The 18,220-nt window shown below is 38.9% G+C and overlaps 1 long non-coding RNA gene across 1 annotated transcript; it reads left to right on the top strand.

The window, feature by feature from the left end:
• Positions 1-4,205: 4,205 nt before the first annotated feature.
• LOC309649464 lies at positions 4,206-15,761 on the top strand. Its single transcript, XR_014257117.1, has 4 exons — positions 4,206-4,745; positions 5,283-5,517; positions 7,570-7,689; positions 13,402-15,761. It is a non-coding gene; the product is annotated as an uncharacterized lncRNA (long non-coding RNA).
• The last annotated feature ends 2,459 nt before the right edge of the window (positions 15,762-18,220 follow it).

An 18,220-nucleotide genomic window follows, 5' to 3' on the forward strand; every position in this document is an offset into this window, starting at 1 on the left:
GTTTAACAAAATGGGCATTTAATAAGTGGTAGCCATGTTTAACTTTCAGAGAAGTAGCAAATAAATTTATTATACAATTAGAGCATATTACTACACAGGTCTCTGTCGTTGCCATCTTTGTGGGAGGCAACTTCTCCGAGATAAAATGCTTATAACATGTCACATCAATAAACAAGAAGTTAGGAGAGGAACAAAGCATCACTATGAGTCCATCTTATAATGTTAGATCTAATATTCCATGAGGAAAGCATAGGGGACATTTTATTACATATTTTTTAACAAAAATTAAACTACAGTAGTCTATCTTTAAAAACCAGACTCCACTTAACCCACCTGCTCTGTTACTCATTACTGTACATCCTCTCTGTGAACTGTACTCACTGTTGCCACAAAGGACACAACTGGCACTATTGGCAAACTTTGAATATGGAAGCTTTATTAGAAAATAGTATTGTAACAATGTTAAATTTTCTGAATTTGAAAATTGAATCATAGTTATGAAGAGAATATTCTTGTTCTTAGGAAAAGCCACTGAAGTATTTAGGGGTAAGGACGCATGATGTATGTAACTTTTAAATAATTAGGCGGGGAGAGAATAAAGCAAATGAAGTGAAATGTTAACAACCCCCTTGAGTTAAGTGAGTATACTCTCTGGCCCTCTGTTCCTTCATCTACTAGGAGAGAGAGACTGGGCTGAACTCTTTCAGTATTATTCACACTGTGAGCCATGAAATTCAATTAGGAGTGGAGCGGGGCATCAGAAAACGTTAACCAGTGAATCTGAATAAAGTGTTTGCAAGAGTTCTTTGTATTTATTCTTTGGTAAGTTTGAGATTCTTTCAAAATCAAAAGTAAAACAAGCTAACTATATTTACATAACACCAAGGCCCTCTGAGCACTAACAGGTTAGAGGCTAACAGGTTAGCTATACGATAACACCTGTGTACTTCCTCACCAAAACAGTTGAGCTGTATGCTTATCAAGAGTCAATTTGGGGCTTCCTTTGGTGGCGCAGTGGTTGAGAATCTGCCTGCCAATGCAGGGGACACGGGTTCGAGCCCTGGTCTGGGAGGATCCCACATGCCGCGGAGCAACTGGGCCCGTGAGCCACAATTGCTGAGCCTGCGTGTCTGGAGCCTGTGCTCCGCAACAAGAGAGGCCACGATAGTGAGAGGCCCGTGCACCGCGATGAAGAGTGGCCCCCACTTGCCGCAACTGGAGAAAGCCCTCGCACAGAAACGAAGACCCAACGCAGCCAAAAATAAATAAATAAATAAAATTAAAAAAAAAAAAAAGAGTCAATTTGTATTTGTAACCTAAAATATTTATGCCTCTTATACTTATGGAATTTAAATATTCAAACCAATGAAATACCAATAAAAAGTTGTTTCCATGAAAACTAAATTGATGAAGGTGAACAACAAATAAATTACTATAGAACTAGATATGGGTAAGAAAAATCTGTAAAACTTTGGAAAAAATTGTACAAAATCTAGATTGACTTGGCACTCAAATTGCTTCAAATGTGTCTTTAAGTTCTTGCTCTGCTTTGAAGAAAAAGAAAATTTAAACAAAGTAATTTATAATAAAGACAATGAGGTGCTCCAACAAACAGATTCATGCTCAGATAAAAGGTCTTGGCCCTAATTCAAAGATTAGTGAGTGAATGTATAATTACACATTTGAGTTAAAAATTAAAAAGTTAAAGTATATCTGCCATTTTTATGACCTATTGCTTTAACTGACTTTTTAAATTAACTGATCAACAATTGGTCTCTATAATCAATCCCAGCCCAAGGACATCTTGCTAAAGGAATTCCATAGATACAAACTCTCCTGCTAGTAAATACTAGTTTGTAGCCAGGAAGTCTGTTATTACCATACTTTTAAGATTTGCATGCTTGCCTGCTCTCCTAGGAGTATTTCCCTCTAAAGGGAGAGAACTGATTGTAGATCTGCTGCTTAACTCCTTCCTTCCCAGTCATTGACAGATTAAAAATGGCATTTCATTGTTTATTTTGATTTACATTTTGACTGATGCTGAACAATTGTTCACAGGCTTATAACTGATTTGTATTTTTTTTCTGCCTCATGGGAGAGAAGATAATAGCAACAAAATATTGAAACCTGCAAAGTATATGAATTAGTGGCAATTATCTTAGCCAACTTGAGAAACAGGAATCCTAAGCAGGTCATGAAGCAACCTAATTCACACAGCTAAACCCCACATAAGGGAATTGAAAGCACCAGATAACTCTGAGCATGGTGTGGGCTAAAAACAGAAGGAATAATAGAAAGCCTATTTAAGAATCAATCAGATGCTCAGATTCCCTTCTGCATCCCAGAAGAAGTCCAGAGATTTAGTCCTTGAAGAAAGGATCTCGGAAAAGAAAGAACAAAGGATCTCTGGCGAGGAGGATATTAGGCCCCACTAAGGGTGAAGGTCTAAAATTGAACGAGAAATAAGAAAATTAGAGGACCAACAGCTGAATAATTGGAGCTTAATAAAGAGAAAATAGGGGGTTTCCCTGGTGGCGCAGTGGTTGAGAATCTGCCTGCCAATGCAGGGGACACGGGTTTGAGCCCTGGTCTGGGAAGATCCCACATGCCGCGGAGCAACTAGGCCCGTGAGCCACAACTACTGAGCCTGCGCGTCTGGAGCCCGTGCTCCGCAACAAGAGAGACCGCGATAGTGAGAGGCCCGCGCACCGCGATGAAGAGTGGCCCCCGCTTGCCGCAACTAGAGAAAGCCCTTGCATAGAAACGAAGACCCAACACAGCCAAAAATAAATAAATAAACAAATAAAAAAAAAAAAAAAAAAGAGAAAATAGGGTAGGAGAAAATCAAATAATTCAAATTGGTGAGACTGGAACCCCATTCTGACTTTAAGTCCAGTGCTATTTATATTCTTTCAGGATAACTGGTATATCTGATTCATATTAACTGTAAAAGGACATTTTCTAAGCTTTCAGAAATGTTGGGGATAGTCAAAGAGACTTTGTTCAGGTGATTAAAGGGTGGGGCTTGCATTAGACCTCCCCAAACCAATTATACCAAAATATTTGGCAGAACTAAAGAACTATGGTTAAAAAACCCAAAAAGAATGGTTTATTCATACAAGCTATGCAATGACATGCCAGTACAGGTCAATAATCATATTGCCTTAAGTTGTTCTGTAAGAAGGGCAGAGGCTGTAACTGGCTAAAGCTCTAACTGGCTAAGGCACCAATGCAGGGAAGCACCCATAGCAAGCAGATATGCGGATATAAAGTCAACTGTGGACAGGAAAACAAAAACCAAAAAACTTCTGGGTTATCTGTGGATGGGTAGTCTCATCATCATGCCCAAGCAGAGAAACATACTATAAGCAACTTCCCTTCCAGGTGGACTATTTCAGTCCAAGTCAGCCTGGATCCGAGTAGTGGACTCACAGATGATGAGCGAGTCTAACATCAGGCTTTCAGAAGCTTCAATTGACAACCTACGGCTTACTGTTTCTCAACATCCCAGGCCAATTAAATCAGAATCTCAGAGTAGGGCGGGGCATCCGTTTCTAAAGCTTTCCAGGTGGTTCAACTCTACGTAATTAACTTGAGAGTCATTGCCCTAGCCAAGGTATCTTTCAATTAGTGTTTGTTTGGCTTAAATATGCACTAAATCAAAACACTGTATTAAACAAAGGACCCAAAGATATTTAGTAAAAATGACGTGTAGCAGAAAAATTGATAGGAAAAAAAATGATAAAACAATCCAGCTGGGGCGTGTGTGGGAGGAATGGATAAATAAGACAAACAAGAGAAAGCAAAAACAAACTGGAACTGTTTTGGATTACTATGCCCAGCCACTGCAGGCTTAAATATGCTACTAACTTGGGGGGAGGGGAGATAGGCGGCGTCAAGAGAACAGTGGAATGGACGTGCAAGAGTGAATTCCCGCCTGAAACCTGAAGGCTCTGGTGTCGGCCTGGTGTCTGGACCCAGTTATTTTAGGTTAGAACTCTACAGCATACAAGGGAAAGAACACTGAGTCCTCGTCCCAAACCTGTCCAACTAGCTTTGCAACGTCAAGTAAATCTCTTTGGACGAGAGATTCCTGATGTCTAAAATAAAGAGACTGGATTAGTAACCCTGAAGATCTCTCTCCAAGTCTAACTCTGATGCTATAAACAAGGGATCACACACATCTCCTTACTTCAGGAAAGGCCCAAGAAGAGCCGAAGCCGGTCGTCAGGCTTCGAGCCATCCTCGTTTTTCTGCTAGGCTTCCTTAGGCCGGGGGATAGACCAGGCACAAAGCACTACCTTATTAAGGCCTCATCAACCCCAGCAAGCCCTAAGGCGCCCCACCCTGCGTGACTTCTCAGGGCTTCCTCCACCTCCCCTGAACTTCCGACCTCGGCTTGGGACCTCGGGAGCCCGCGGCTGTTGTTCCTCCCTTAAAGCACAAAATCATCCCGGAGATCCAAAGTTCGCGTCCGCTAGGGCCTCTAGGTAGAGAGCGGAGGGGGGGATCGACTCCCTCGACGATCTCCGCGACCTGGACCCGCTCCCTCCGCCTGGCGCCAGGCTGCGGAGCGCCGATCGGCTCGATGAGCGGGGGTGCAGCTGCGGCGGAGCGGTAGACGCCGGGTCCGCGCCCACTGTCTTCCCCCCTCCCCGCTTTCTTCCTCCGCTTCCCACTCCTTCCTCCGCCCGCCCAGTGCTGCCCGCCCCGGAGAGCTGCCCGGAGCTCCCCGGGAGACTCAGGTACGGCCGCCCGCCTGTTCCCGACGGGAAGGGCTGATGTGCGGAGGAAGGAAACGGAGACGAAGTCCCTGCCCCGCCGCCCCCAACGTCCGCGTCGGGCAGGGGGACCGGCCTCGGGGGTAGTGGAGGGAGCCCAGAGTGGGAAAAGGCTTCGGTCGGACCGGGGGTTCCCTGAGGAAGGGCGACCAGGACTGGGGTGTGCGATGGGGAGCGGTTAAGGGGGAGAAGAATGGGAATTGTAGGCTGCTCTGGGGAAATGGGAAGAGAACAGTGGCGGGGCTGGGGAAGATTGGAGAAGAGTGGGAGGTAGCCCGGACTGCGAGTGGGGATCTTGGGGCAGAAAGGACTAGAGTTAGGAGATGTCGGGGGACGTGGCCTGGTGCGACAGATGGGGTGGGAGTGGCGGGGGGGCGGTGAGCGGAGCTGCTTGCTGGAGGGATGGATTTGTTTCACCATTAAAAGGCTTGGGAGAGAGAGCACCAACCCCGCTGTGTTTATAATGACCGGAAGGTGAGGTGAATCATTACACTTTGACAGGTTTTGTGAATAACATCTTCAGGCTGTGTCCATCCAAGTCACTTATTTCCGTGAAACTGCACCAACCAAGACTGCTGATGAGAGATGAGGAAGAGGAGTCAGAAAGGGAACGCAGGCTGGGAAAAGGGAAGCCTCTGCCCAGATGCAAGCTTTTTGTGAAATGAAATACTAGGGGGTTTGGTGTGCTTGTTGTTTGCATAAAGCAAAAAAGAAGCCAACATTTGCTAAACAACAGGTTAGAAGTTTATTACTTGTAAAGCCATTGAATACAGAACGTATTGCCTCTTCAAAAAATACATACATGAAATTGTAAACGTATGATGGCATAAGAAGCGTATGGTGATGTGACATTTTAAAAATGTATTGGTGATGTTGAATTACATCATGAAGGCTCTCTTATTTACATATATACCTAGACCCAAACACCTGAATTCATATGTGTTTTGTACAGGAGAACTCTTAAGTAGAATATGTATAAATCTAATTTCTGAGCGTTGTTTATTTCCACTAGTCATTTGGTGCAAATATCATCATTTACCCTGTGCTTGATGAAGCACAGTTAATTAATCTGCCTGCTGCTTTGCTGATGGCTTTTATGTTTGTCAGACAGTGATTTCTTGCCTTCATGAAGCTGATTCTTGGATTATGGGACCTGAATTTGGGTTTGCTCATCATTAAACTTGTAGCTTTACTGTATATTTCCTAAAGATGTTATGTAAGTCGCCCTGTTACTTGCTTTTGGATATTGAAGCAGCCCCTTTGTAGGGTTTAAAATATAAATAAAATACAGGTATAATTAAAAGCTCTAGTTCTTCGGTTGCTTCCTTTGTCATCCTTTTCTCCATGCATTCTGTAACATTTCTGCATGAATGAATTATTCTGAAATCAAAGTATGAGGAATAAAATGGGTCAGATGCCAGATATACGTGACAGAAATATTGTAGATTGAAGAGCTCTAGAGCTGTTACTTAGGTAGCAAGTATTTGGTTTTTGTTACAAGTGGTTAAGTTTCTGTTTTGGAAAATTATTTCTTATCAAAGAAAAGTGTATCAATTTGTTTTGATGGGAAGTCAACTTAAAATTTTACTTTATTTTGTTTATGAAACTGGACTCTGGGCTTGTTTATTCTTTTTTAAGTGTATGATATTAACCAACAAATGTCTAATTATACTTAAAAATCTTAGAGGTTCTTCTTGTGGAAAGGGAAAGAGGACTGCTGGGTTGTTACAGGGAAGTGGTCTTTCTAGAACAGAACTGTATAACCTGATAGACAACTAATTGGATAAATATTAAAATTGATCATGCACAGCCATTAATAATTTAGGCCTATGTTTCTGATATTTCAATCAGTAGAGTGACTCACACTATTAGTTACTTATCTTTTACCAAGCCTTAGTTTTCTCTTAGTTTCTTTGTGCTTACTTCGAAGGAGTGTTGTAAAGAGTAAAAGAAAATGTGTGTAAGTCGCCGAGCATAGTGCCTGACACATAGTAAAACATTCAGTACACTTTAGCTATTCTTATTTTTCATCCATCTTCTAGTCCAAGATACTGAAAACTCGTATTTGCATGTCAGCTTTTTCTCAAGAAAATTTTGAATATATTGCATATTCAAGCATTTTCCTGGAAAATCATAATGCAAATTAGTACATAAAAGACTGTGAGACGTTCTGTAGCAAACAAAAAAAACAAAACCAAAAAACCTGGCTTTGTTTAACCCAGTACTTTCCAAACTTACCCCTTTTCTTGGAGCACCTAGTGTTATGCATTAGAACAGGGCGTTGTAATTGACAGAATGTTTTTGCATGTATGTATTAATCTGATTTGACCATCCCAACTCCATGCAGAAGCCTAGAAATCACTATTTTACAGATGAGGAAACAGAATCATTGTTTAAGCAACTCCCTAAAAGTGAGAAAATTCGAAGTGTTCTGCCGTCTTCTGACTCCAAGTTAAAATCTTTAGGCACTTGATGTCTCATTTGCAAGGGGACAACCTCCTAATTTTCCCCCTCTCCTATACAAGCTGCTCTTTGATTTTATAAAAATATTTTTGCTAATTTCCCCCACGTGTTCTCTAAAAGTTACCTCCATTTTCTCTTTTTAATAATTGTTGTGTATTGAGGCCTAGCATGGAGGCCAGGGTCACTGGAGTGGAGCAGGTGAGACGGAGCTGTTGAAGTCAGAGAAGTGGAGGGGCCCCACCATATAGGGCCTTGTACGCTGTTTTCAGTACTTTAGCTTATACCCCAAAGTCTCAAATCTGATGAAATTTATTTTCTCTTTAAGGTGGTGAAGACTTATTCTGCTGAGAAGTAGAAGAGTACTTCTTCATTAAAAGAGATGCCTCCCAAGTTTAAGCGCCACCTAAATGATGATGATGTCACTGGTTCTGTGAAAAGTGAAAGGGTAAGTTCAGAATCTTAATCTTTAAAAAAGAAAGATTCAAAATATCTTTTCTTTCCTTTGTAAATAATTTGTTTTAGAATAATCTAATATTTATGGCTATATTCGAGTCCTATTTGTTTTCTTCATAGTAAACATTAAAAAATATATGTTACTTAGATTGGGACTCAACCAAATTCTATTTCCATTGTTGACCAAATTATGTTCCCAGCTTCTTTCTAGTCTTTCAAAGGGAATTTTGTACAAATACACAATATCTTATTTAGGACTATGGAGCCAAATGTGGTTGGAGTTCCTCAGAATTTTTCAGATTTTACAAAGCTAGTTAGTGCACATTATACAAGAGCCTTTTGGGGGTCTAGAGCAGCACCTCCAAACATATTAATATTTCTCAGTGGAATGTCTGATTATTGTAATTAAGTATATAAATTAGCTAACATCAATTCAGGTAAGATTTTCCTCCAAATGAGTTTTGACTCCAAAGCTTATAAAATCTCTTGGTTTTCAGAACTTTTTAGATTTTGGAATTGCAGATAAAGGATTCTGGTCCTACAGTTGCCACAGAGTCCAGAGCAGCTTTTATATAATGTTCAATTTTTAGTTTATTTCAGAACATTCTGTGCAGGATTGTATAAATATAGAAATTATGCAGCATTTTGGAAGAAAGCATTGATATGAATATTGTAGATAGGCTACTTTTAGAATAAGTAATCAATAAGTATTTATTGAGGGAAGGAATTAGAGCTATTCTTTTTCATCCAGCAACCTAAAGCCCTCCCTCACTTCCTATCTTCTTGCCATTCCTTTATTTTCTGATTCATGCAACAGATGTTTATTGACTACCTACTATGTGCTAGGCATTGTGCTAAAAACTAGAGGGCATGGTCTCTGCCCTTAAGCAGCAGATAGTCTGTTTGACTGCATTTTACATGCTCCTTTTTCACACAACCTTAGAACCTCTGTCCAACATCTTATGATTTAGAAGTATCTTGAAATACAGTACAGGAATCATTTGTCATCCCTTTATTCTGACTCTTTATGCAGTGTCTGTTTTTGTTTTGCGTGACGGGGGATACAATCCACCAATAGACTAACTGCTAGTAAACTTTTTAAAATAAGCTTTATTTACTCAAAAATATAAAATATACAGTTTCAATCAGTTCTACTTCTAAGACCATAACTATGGCACTTTCTTTATACATTGTTGGTTGAATACTACTGCAATTTATTGTAAAAATAGGATATTAGATAGCAGAATTGAAAAAAGAAATTGGCTGTTTAAATAGAGTCCTCCTTTTGAATGTTTATCAGATCATGAAATTTGATAACTGATTGGTTCTAAGAATTTATAAATTACTTTTATAAAACTTTAAAAAATTGTGTTCCTCTTTCCTATAACACTTTTTTGATAACAGCTTTATTGAGATATAATTCACATGCCATACAATTCACTCATTAAAAGTGTACAATTCAGTGGATTTTAGTAACTAGTATTTAGTACCGAATTGTGCAACCATCACCACAATCAATTTTAGGACACTTTCATCATTCCAAGAAGAAACTCTGTACTTTTTAGCAATCATCCCCTGTTCTCCTCATCCCTTCAGCCCTAGGCAACCACAAATCTATAGGTTTGTCTATTCTGGACATTTTATATAAATGGAAGCATACACTATGTTGTCTTTTGTAAATGGCTTCTTAGCATAATGTTTTCAAAGTTCATCCATATTGTAGTATATATCAGTACTTCATTCTTTTTTATTGCTGAATAGTATTCCATTATATGACTATACTACACTTTCTTTATTCATTCATCAGTTGATAGACATTTAGGATTATTTACACTTTTTGGATATTATGAATACCACTGCTATGAATATTCACATACAAGTTTTTATTTTCATTTCATTTCATTACATATGTTTTCATTTCTCTTGGGTAAGTACCTAGGAGTAGAATTACTGGGTATTATAGTAACTCTATGTCCAACCTTTTGAAGAATTGCCAAACTGTTTTCCAGAGTGGCTGCACGATTTTTACATTCCTGTCCAGCTGTGTATGAGAGTTCTAATTTCTCCACATTTCTCCTCACCACCAATTTCTCGTCACCAACACTTGTTATCTGTGTAGTGGGTGTGAAATGACATCTCATTGTATCTCATTACCCTTTTTTGATAATGTATCCCTAGCTCTTGTGTTAGTTCAGTGAATAAGTATAAAGACATTTGTTTTCATTGTGTTTCTCATTGGGCAACTATAATAAACACACTTTAGTATCATCATCCTCTAAGGCAAATAAACTGTATTGTAAATGTAATGATTGTTACTTATTAGCTAGAAATATTTGTTGAAGGAAGTAATGTATCTTCCTGAATATTATTGACTGTGAACATGTTTTCATGTGGTCATTGGCCATTTCTTTTTCTGTTAGGAATTGTCTATTTCTCTCCTTTGATGATTTTTCTATAATGTGTCTTTTTCTTACTAGTTTGTCAGCGATCTTTATATAAGAGAGACCCTTTAGTCTCTGTATATACCAGACCCTTTAGTCTGAAAGTATGTTGCAGATTTCTTTCCCAGCCTGTTACTTGCCATTTAACCTTGTGTATGATGTTGTATGTTCTTTATGTTTTAAATTTTTATGTAATCAAATTCATGAATTTTTTTTTTTTTTTTAGAGATTCTGGGGTTGTTTGTGACTTAGGAGAAATTTACTCATCTTAATAGTTAAATACTTATTTTATATGTTTTCAGTCTTTGTAATTTCATAAATAAATGGATTTAAGGTCACATTTTCCTTTAAGTACTGCTGTGACCATACTCTACAGATTTTGTTTTGTAATGTTCCCAGTGTCATTCATTTCTAAATAGTTTGTTAAGTTTGCATTTACCTTTTAACATTTTAACAGAAGAGTGTTTTAAAATTTCCTTTTATTTGTTTTAATTTCCATTGCATTATGCCCAGAGAATGTGACCTCTGTAATTTCTAGTTTGGGCTATTTATTAAAATTCTTTTATTGCTTATTCATTTCTTGGATATTTGAAAATAATATTTGCTGAGTACACGGTTCTAGATTATTTATTTTTTTGTCTTCCTGGTTTCTCCATCTCTGAAGGATATGTTAAAGCTTTCCTATGATTTTTGAATGTATCCATTTCTTCTTATAATTTGAGCAGCTTTTGCTTTATGTGTTTTGAAACTATATTGTTACATATAAACATTCATTGCTGTTAAATCTTGGTGGATTGTGCATTTTGTCATTGTAAAATCTTATTTGATTGTTTAATGCTTGTCCTAAAATAATCTCTTTATATTACTTTCGCTAACTCTAACATTCTTTTTGTTAGAATGTGCTGATATATCTTTCATCTCTCTTTTTTTTTTTATCCTTTATTTAACATTTATCTTAGGTAAATTTCTTATAAACAGATATTGGCTGCAATTTTTTTGAACTCTAATCATGTATAGTTTTTACTTTTAGGAGGAGCATTCAAACCATTCACATTTATTAAGGTAACTGATATATTTGGACTTTTTCTGCACTTGCTAGTCCCTCTGCTGGCAGTAAATGCTCTTCACCCTGATCTTTGGTTGGCTCTTTGTTATTGTTTGGATCTCAGCCTAAATTTCACCTTTTAAGAATGATTTTCCTTGACAGCCTAATCTTACTTAGTCACCCTGTCACTTTTTATCCCATCACTGTTTTAATTCTCTGCATAACGTTCATCACCGTCAGGTGTTTTTCTGTAAGAGCTCAGACCTTGTCTGTCTTGTCCAAAGCTGATGCTTGGTACTTAGAACAGTGCCTAGTACATAGAAGATGCTCAAACATGTTTGTTAAATGAATATTGAACACATCCTCTTTTCATTTTCTTACTCTTTGTGTATTATTTATTATTATATATAGAGATAATGATATCCATTGTATTTCTTACGTTTTCCCTCTTTTCCCTAACTTCTTTAGCTAGATTGATTATTTTTCCTCACTTTTTCCCTGCCCCCAGGACCACTAGGCAGTTAAAAATTTCCTCCCTTTCTTCCTCTTTCCCTCTCTCTTTTTAATTAACTTTATATGTTAACAATAATGTTTAAATCTGTGTTCTCTCTCAACATGCCCAAAACGATGCCCCTCCACACTACTTTTTCATTCCAGGCTCCTCCCACTTCCAGGCTCCTCCCACTTCTCCACTCCTCTCCCCACCAAGATGAGCGTGTTACTTTGCTTCTAACTCCCTCACTTTACTCTCCACTTCCTGCTGGTGGGCTTGGTGAGAAGAGTGTTAGATTCTCTTAGAATTTTTCTTTATGTTATGCATTTTTCTCTTTCCATAGCTGTAAGTTATAGTTCACAATCATCTTCCATTTAGATTTGACCACACATTTTATTAGATGTACTGAGTATATCAATCTCCATCTTAAGATCTTTATTCTGATTTAATTTTCTTTTTAGCTGGTGTAATTCCTTGAGTAGTTTCTTCAGAAAAGGTAAATGGGTGTTGTATTTGCTTCCTGCTTTAACAAATTACCACAAACTTAAAGCAACACAAATTTATTATCTTATAGTTCTGGTGACCAGAAGTCCAAAATGGATCTTGCTGGGCTAAAATCAAGGCACTGGCAGGGCCTTGTTCCTTCTGGAGGCTATAGGGAAGAAGCCTCTTTCCTTGCCTTTCCCAACTTTTAGAGGTTGCCTGACCTCCTTGCTCATGCCCCTTCCTATATCTTTAAATCCAGCAGGGTGACATCTTCCAACCTCTCTCTCTCTCTCTCTCTCTCTCTCTCTCTCTCTCTCTCTCTCTCTCTCTCTCTCACACACACACACACACACACACACACACACACACACACACTTCTGCCTCTCTCTTTTTTAAGTACTCTTGTGATGACTTTGGGCCCACTATATTGATCTTCCCACCTCAAGATCCTTGATTTAATAATTTCTGCAAACTTCCTTTTACCATTCAAGGAAACATATTCACAGGTTTCGGGGATTAGGATGTCGACATCTATGGGGAGCCGTTATTCGGCCTACAAGTTGTGTACTCTTGGAGTTCTTGCATGCTGAAAAGGTCTGGTTTTTGCTCTTCTTCAGCCTCCTTTTGGAACTTTATATCTTCCCCTTTTGGGGAGAAGGTGAGACATTCCTCATTTTAAGAAAAACAGTTGTATCTTACAAGGTAAAAGTATAAAGTTGTTTTTGTTTGGAAGTTCAAATATGTGTAGAGGGCTATTCGTAGGCTGAGTAGCTGTTAGGTGGACTGTGCCAGTTCATAAACCCTTGTCTTTCAGCTCCAAACCTACCTTCTATACTCTTCTCTCCGATGCTAGAGTTGGACTCTGCAGCTACATTTCTCCTTTGCCCCCAGCTGCTTCTTAGGTTCTGCTGATAGAGAGAGACTGGAAGGCAGGGGGAGGAGGAAGGACTTGCCCCTCCCTGATTGCCTGCTTCCCTCACTCCCATGCCAGCTTCGGTGACCTCTCTACCTTGTGGTCAGTCAAAGGATTCCGGGCTTATAAGCATTTTCTTAGAAAGTCTGCATTGCGGTTCCATACCTTTTAGCTTCCAGTGAAGCACCTGTAATTACTCTTCCCTGTGTCTGGAAGCTTGGAGTTAAGAAATTTCACCAGGATAGAACTTGTTTCATTACTCTGCCCTTGACAGTTTGTAAGCCCCTTGGAATCTAAAAACTCAAGTCTTTTTCTTTTTTTGACAGAGAAATCTTTTGGAAGATGATTCAGATGAAGAAGAGGACTTTTTTCTGTAAGTTTTTTGTTTTTCTTTTTACAGCTTTATTGAGGTATAACTGACATACAATAAAATACATATAAAGTGTACAATAAGAGTTTTGACATATCCACTGTACACCTGTGAAATCATCATGAAATTCAAATAATGAACATAGCCATCACCTCAAAAGTTTCCTCAAACCTCTTGGTAATCTGTCACTCTCCCAGTCCCAGGCAGCCACTGATCTGCTTTCTATCACTGTAGTTTGTATTGTCTAGATTTTTTTTTGGAAGTGGAGTCATACAGTATGCCTCTTTTTTTTTACTGGCTTCGTTCACTTTGCATAATTATTTTGAGATTCACCCATGTTGTCGCATGCATGAATAGTTTGTTTCTTTTTATTTCTGAGTAGTGGTCCACTGTGTGAACATACTGCAATTCATTCACCCATTCACTTATTGATGGATATTTGGGATGTTTCTAGTTTTTAGCTATTACAAATAAAGCTGCTATAAACACGCATGTACAGGTTTTGTGTGGACTTATGCTTTCATTTCTCTTGCGTAAATAGGAGTGGAACGGCTGGTGTATGTTTACAGCTGTTTCCCAAAGTTGTGTACCACTTTATATTCCTACCAGTACTGTATGGGGGTTCTAGTTGCTCCAGATCCTCATCAGCACTGCATATGGTCAGTCTTTTAATTTTAGCCACTCTTGTGGGTGTATAGTGGTATCCCATTATGGTTTTAATTTGCATTTCCATAATTACAAATTATGCTGAACATCTTCTTTTGTGTGTATTTGCCATCCTTATATCTTCTTTTTTAAAAATTTATTTATTTTATTTATTTATTTTTGGCTGTGTTGGGTCTTCGTTGCTGTGCGTGGGCATTCTCTAGTTGCGGCGAGCGGAGGCTACTCTTTGTTGTTTCGGTGGCTTCTCTTGTTGTGGAGCATGGGCACTAGGCGCGCTGGATCCAGTAGTTGTGGCATGCGGGCTCAGTAGTTATGGCTCATGGGCTCTAGAGCACAGGCTTAGTAGTTGTGGCTCACGGGCCTCGTTGCTGCACGGCATGTGGGATCTTCCCGGGCCAGGGCTCGAACCTGTGTCCCCTGCATTGGCAGGCGGATTCTTAACCACTGCACCACCAGGGAAGCCCCTTATATCTTCTTTGATGATGTACATGTTAAAAATCTTTTGCCCATTTCTAAGTTTGTCTTCCTATTAAGTTGTGAGTTTTTTATATATTCAAGATACAAGTTCTTTGTCAGATATATGTTTTACAGATATTTACTCCCAGTCTGTAATTTAATCTTTTCATTTTCATAACTGTATCTTTTGAAGAGCAGAGTTTTGATTTTGATGAAATTAGTTTATTAAATTTTTCCTTTCATTGTTTTTATTTAAGAAATCTTTGCCAAACCCAAAGGTTCTAAGATTTTCTTCTTTGTTTTCTTTCAAAAGTTTTATTGTTTTGACTTTTACATTTAGGTCTATAATCTATTATAAGTTAATTTTTTTATATATGGTTGAGTTAAGGGTGAAGGATCATTTTTGGGGGGCCGGGGAGCATATGGCTATCCAACTGTTCCAACACCATTTGATGGAAAGATTATCTTTTCCCTGTTGGATTGCCTTGATGCTCTGTCAGAATTAATTAACCTGGTCAGTCCTTTGCAGTTTTGATTAGAAAGGGCCTCGGTTTTATTTTCAAAGTCAGGAAGGATGACATATTGTTGCAGGATTTTTCTCTGGAGGCTCATGCCTCCAGAAGGGTATGCCTGGGAGGAAACATTTACCTCCCACTTTGCTATAATGTTGTGGAGTTTTTTATAGAGGCTTTTTTTTTTTTCCAAATAAAAAGCATTGTATAAAACATTTTATAAAAAGTAATTGACAGCCATGAAGCAATTGGCAAAAAGAGCCTGCAGGATGGAAATCAATCCAATAACAGGAAATAGTATCATTTTTGGCAGGAAAGTCAGATGAAGTGGGAAGATAATTTCCTACAGGTAACAAGGTTTCCAGAGTCAAAAAGCTAATTGCTCATAGTGCCAATTACAGTGAGAAGCCTTAGACTAGAGCAACAGCTACCTGTCAACAAAGGACTCAGTATTGAAAAGGTGAGATGCTTTGGCTAAACAAGTGATCACCCAAATGTAAGTGAGAAACAAAAACTTTTCAGGCTAACTGTACACTGGAGGTTCTCTCCTAAATAACGCTGTACATCTTCCAAAGGGCCTGACGACAAAACCGGCACACTACCACACCCTGTGGTTCTGTGTATTGAAAGGGAGACAAAGCTAATAAAATTTCTGAAATAAGTTTTAAAAAATTAATCAACACCTGTTGAGGGCTTCCTTGGTGGCGCAGTGGTTGAGAATCTGCCTGCCAATGCAGGGGACACGGGTTCGAGCCCTGGTCTGGGAGGATCCCACATGCCGCGGAGCAACTGGGCCCGTGAGCCACAATTGCTGAGCCTGCGTGTCTGGAGCCTGTGCTCCGCAACAAGAGAGGCCACGATAGTGAGAGGCCCGTGCACCGCGATGAAGAGTGGCCCCCACTTGCCGCAACTGGAGAAAGCCCTCGCACAGAAACGAAGACCCAACGCAGCCAAAAATAAATAAATAAATAAAATTAAAAAAAAAAAAAAGAGTCAATTTGTATTTGTAACCTAAAATATTTATGCCTCTTATACTTATGGAATTTAAATATTCAAACCAATGAAATACCAATAAAAAGTTGTTTCCATGAAAACTAAATTGATGAAGGTGAACAACAAATAAATTACTATAGAACTAGATATGGGTAAGAAAAATCTGTAAAACTTTGGAAAAAATTGTACAAAATCTAGATTGACTTGGCACTCAAATTGCTTCAAATGTGTCTTTAAGTTCTTGCTCTGCTTTGAAGAAAAAGAAAATTTAAACAAAGTAATTTATAATAAAGACAATGAGGTGCTCCAACAAACAGATTCATGCTCAGATAAAAGGTCTTGGCCCTAATTCAAAGATTAGTGAGTGAATGTATAATTACACATTTGAGTTAAAAATTAAAAAGTTAAAGTATATCTGCCATTTTTATGACCTATTGCTTTAACTGACTTTTTAAATTAACTGATCAACAATTGGTCTCTATAATCAATCCCAGCCCAAGGACATCTTGCTAAAGGAATTCCATAGATACAAACTCTCCTGCTAGTAAATACTAGTTTGTAGCCAGGAAGTCTGTTATTACCATACTTTTAAGATTTGCATGCTTGCCTGCTCTCCTAGGAGTATTTCCCTCTAAAGGGAGAGAACTGATTGTAGATCTGCTGCTTAACTCCTTCCTTCCCAGTCATTGACAGATTAAAAATGGCATTTCATTGTTTATTTTGATTTACATTTTGACTGATGCTGAACAATTGTTCACAGGCTTATAACTGATTTGTATTTTTTTTCTGCCTCATGGGAGAGAAGATAATAGCAACAAAATATTGAAACCTGCAAAGTATATGAATTAGTGGCAATTATCTTAGCCAACTTGAGAAACAGGAATCCTAAGCAGGTCATGAAGCAACCTAATTCACACAGCTAAACCCCACATAAGGGAATTGAAAGCACCAGATAACTCTGAGCATGGTGTGGGCTAAAAACAGAAGGAATAATAGAAAGCCTATTTAAGAATCAATCAGATGCTCAGATTCCCTTCTGCATCCCAGAAGAAGTCCAGAGATTTAGTCCTTGAAGAAAGGATCTCGGAAAAGAAAGAACAAAGGATCTCTGGCGAGGAGGATATTAGGCCCCACTAAGGGTGAAGGTCTAAAATTGAACGAGAAATAAGAAAATTAGAGGACCAACAGCTGAATAATTGGAGCTTAATAAAGAGAAAATAGGGGGTTTCCCTGGTGGCGCAGTGGTTGAGAATCTGCCTGCCAATGCAGGGGACACGGGTTTGAGCCCTGGTCTGGGAAGATCCCACATGCCGCGGAGCAACTAGGCCCGTGAGCCACAACTACTGAGCCTGCGCGTCTGGAGCCCGTGCTCCGCAACAAGAGAGACCGCGATAGTGAGAGGCCCGCGCACCGCGATGAAGAGTGGCCCCCGCTTGCCGCAACTAGAGAAAGCCCTTGCATAGAAACGAAGACCCAACACAGCCAAAAATAAATAAATAAACAAATAAAAAAAAAAAAAAAAAAGAGAAAATAGGGTAGGAGAAAATCAAATAATTCAAATTGGTGAGACTGGAACCCCATTCTGACTTTAAGTCCAGTGCTATTTATATTCTTTCAGGATAACTGGTATATCTGATTCATATTAACTGTAAAAGGACATTTTCTAAGCTTTCAGAAATGTTGGGGATAGTCAAAGAGACTTTGTTCAGGTGATTAAAGGGTGGGGCTTGCATTAGACCTCCCCAAACCAATTATACCAAAATATTTGGCAGAACTAAAGAACTATGGTTAAAAAACCCAAAAAGAATGGTTTATTCATACAAGCTATGCAATGACATGCCAGTACAGGTCAATAATCATATTGCCTTAAGTTGTTCTGTAAGAAGGGCAGAGGCTGTAACTGGCTAAAGCTCTAACTGGCTAAGGCACCAATGCAGGGAAGCACCCATAGCAAGCAGATATGCGGATATAAAGTCAACTGTGGACAGGAAAACAAAAACCAAAAAACTTCTGGGTTATCTGTGGATGGGTAGTCTCATCATCATGCCCAAGCAGAGAAACATACTATAAGCAACTTCCCTTCCAGGTGGACTATTTCAGTCCAAGTCAGCCTGGATCCGAGTAGTGGACTCACAGATGATGAGCGAG

Source organism: Balaenoptera physalus, assembly GCF_965194825.1.
Source record: "Balaenoptera physalus genome assembly, chromosome: 1".
Classification (NCBI taxonomy): Eukaryota; Metazoa; Chordata; class Mammalia; order Artiodactyla; family Balaenopteridae; genus Balaenoptera; species Balaenoptera physalus.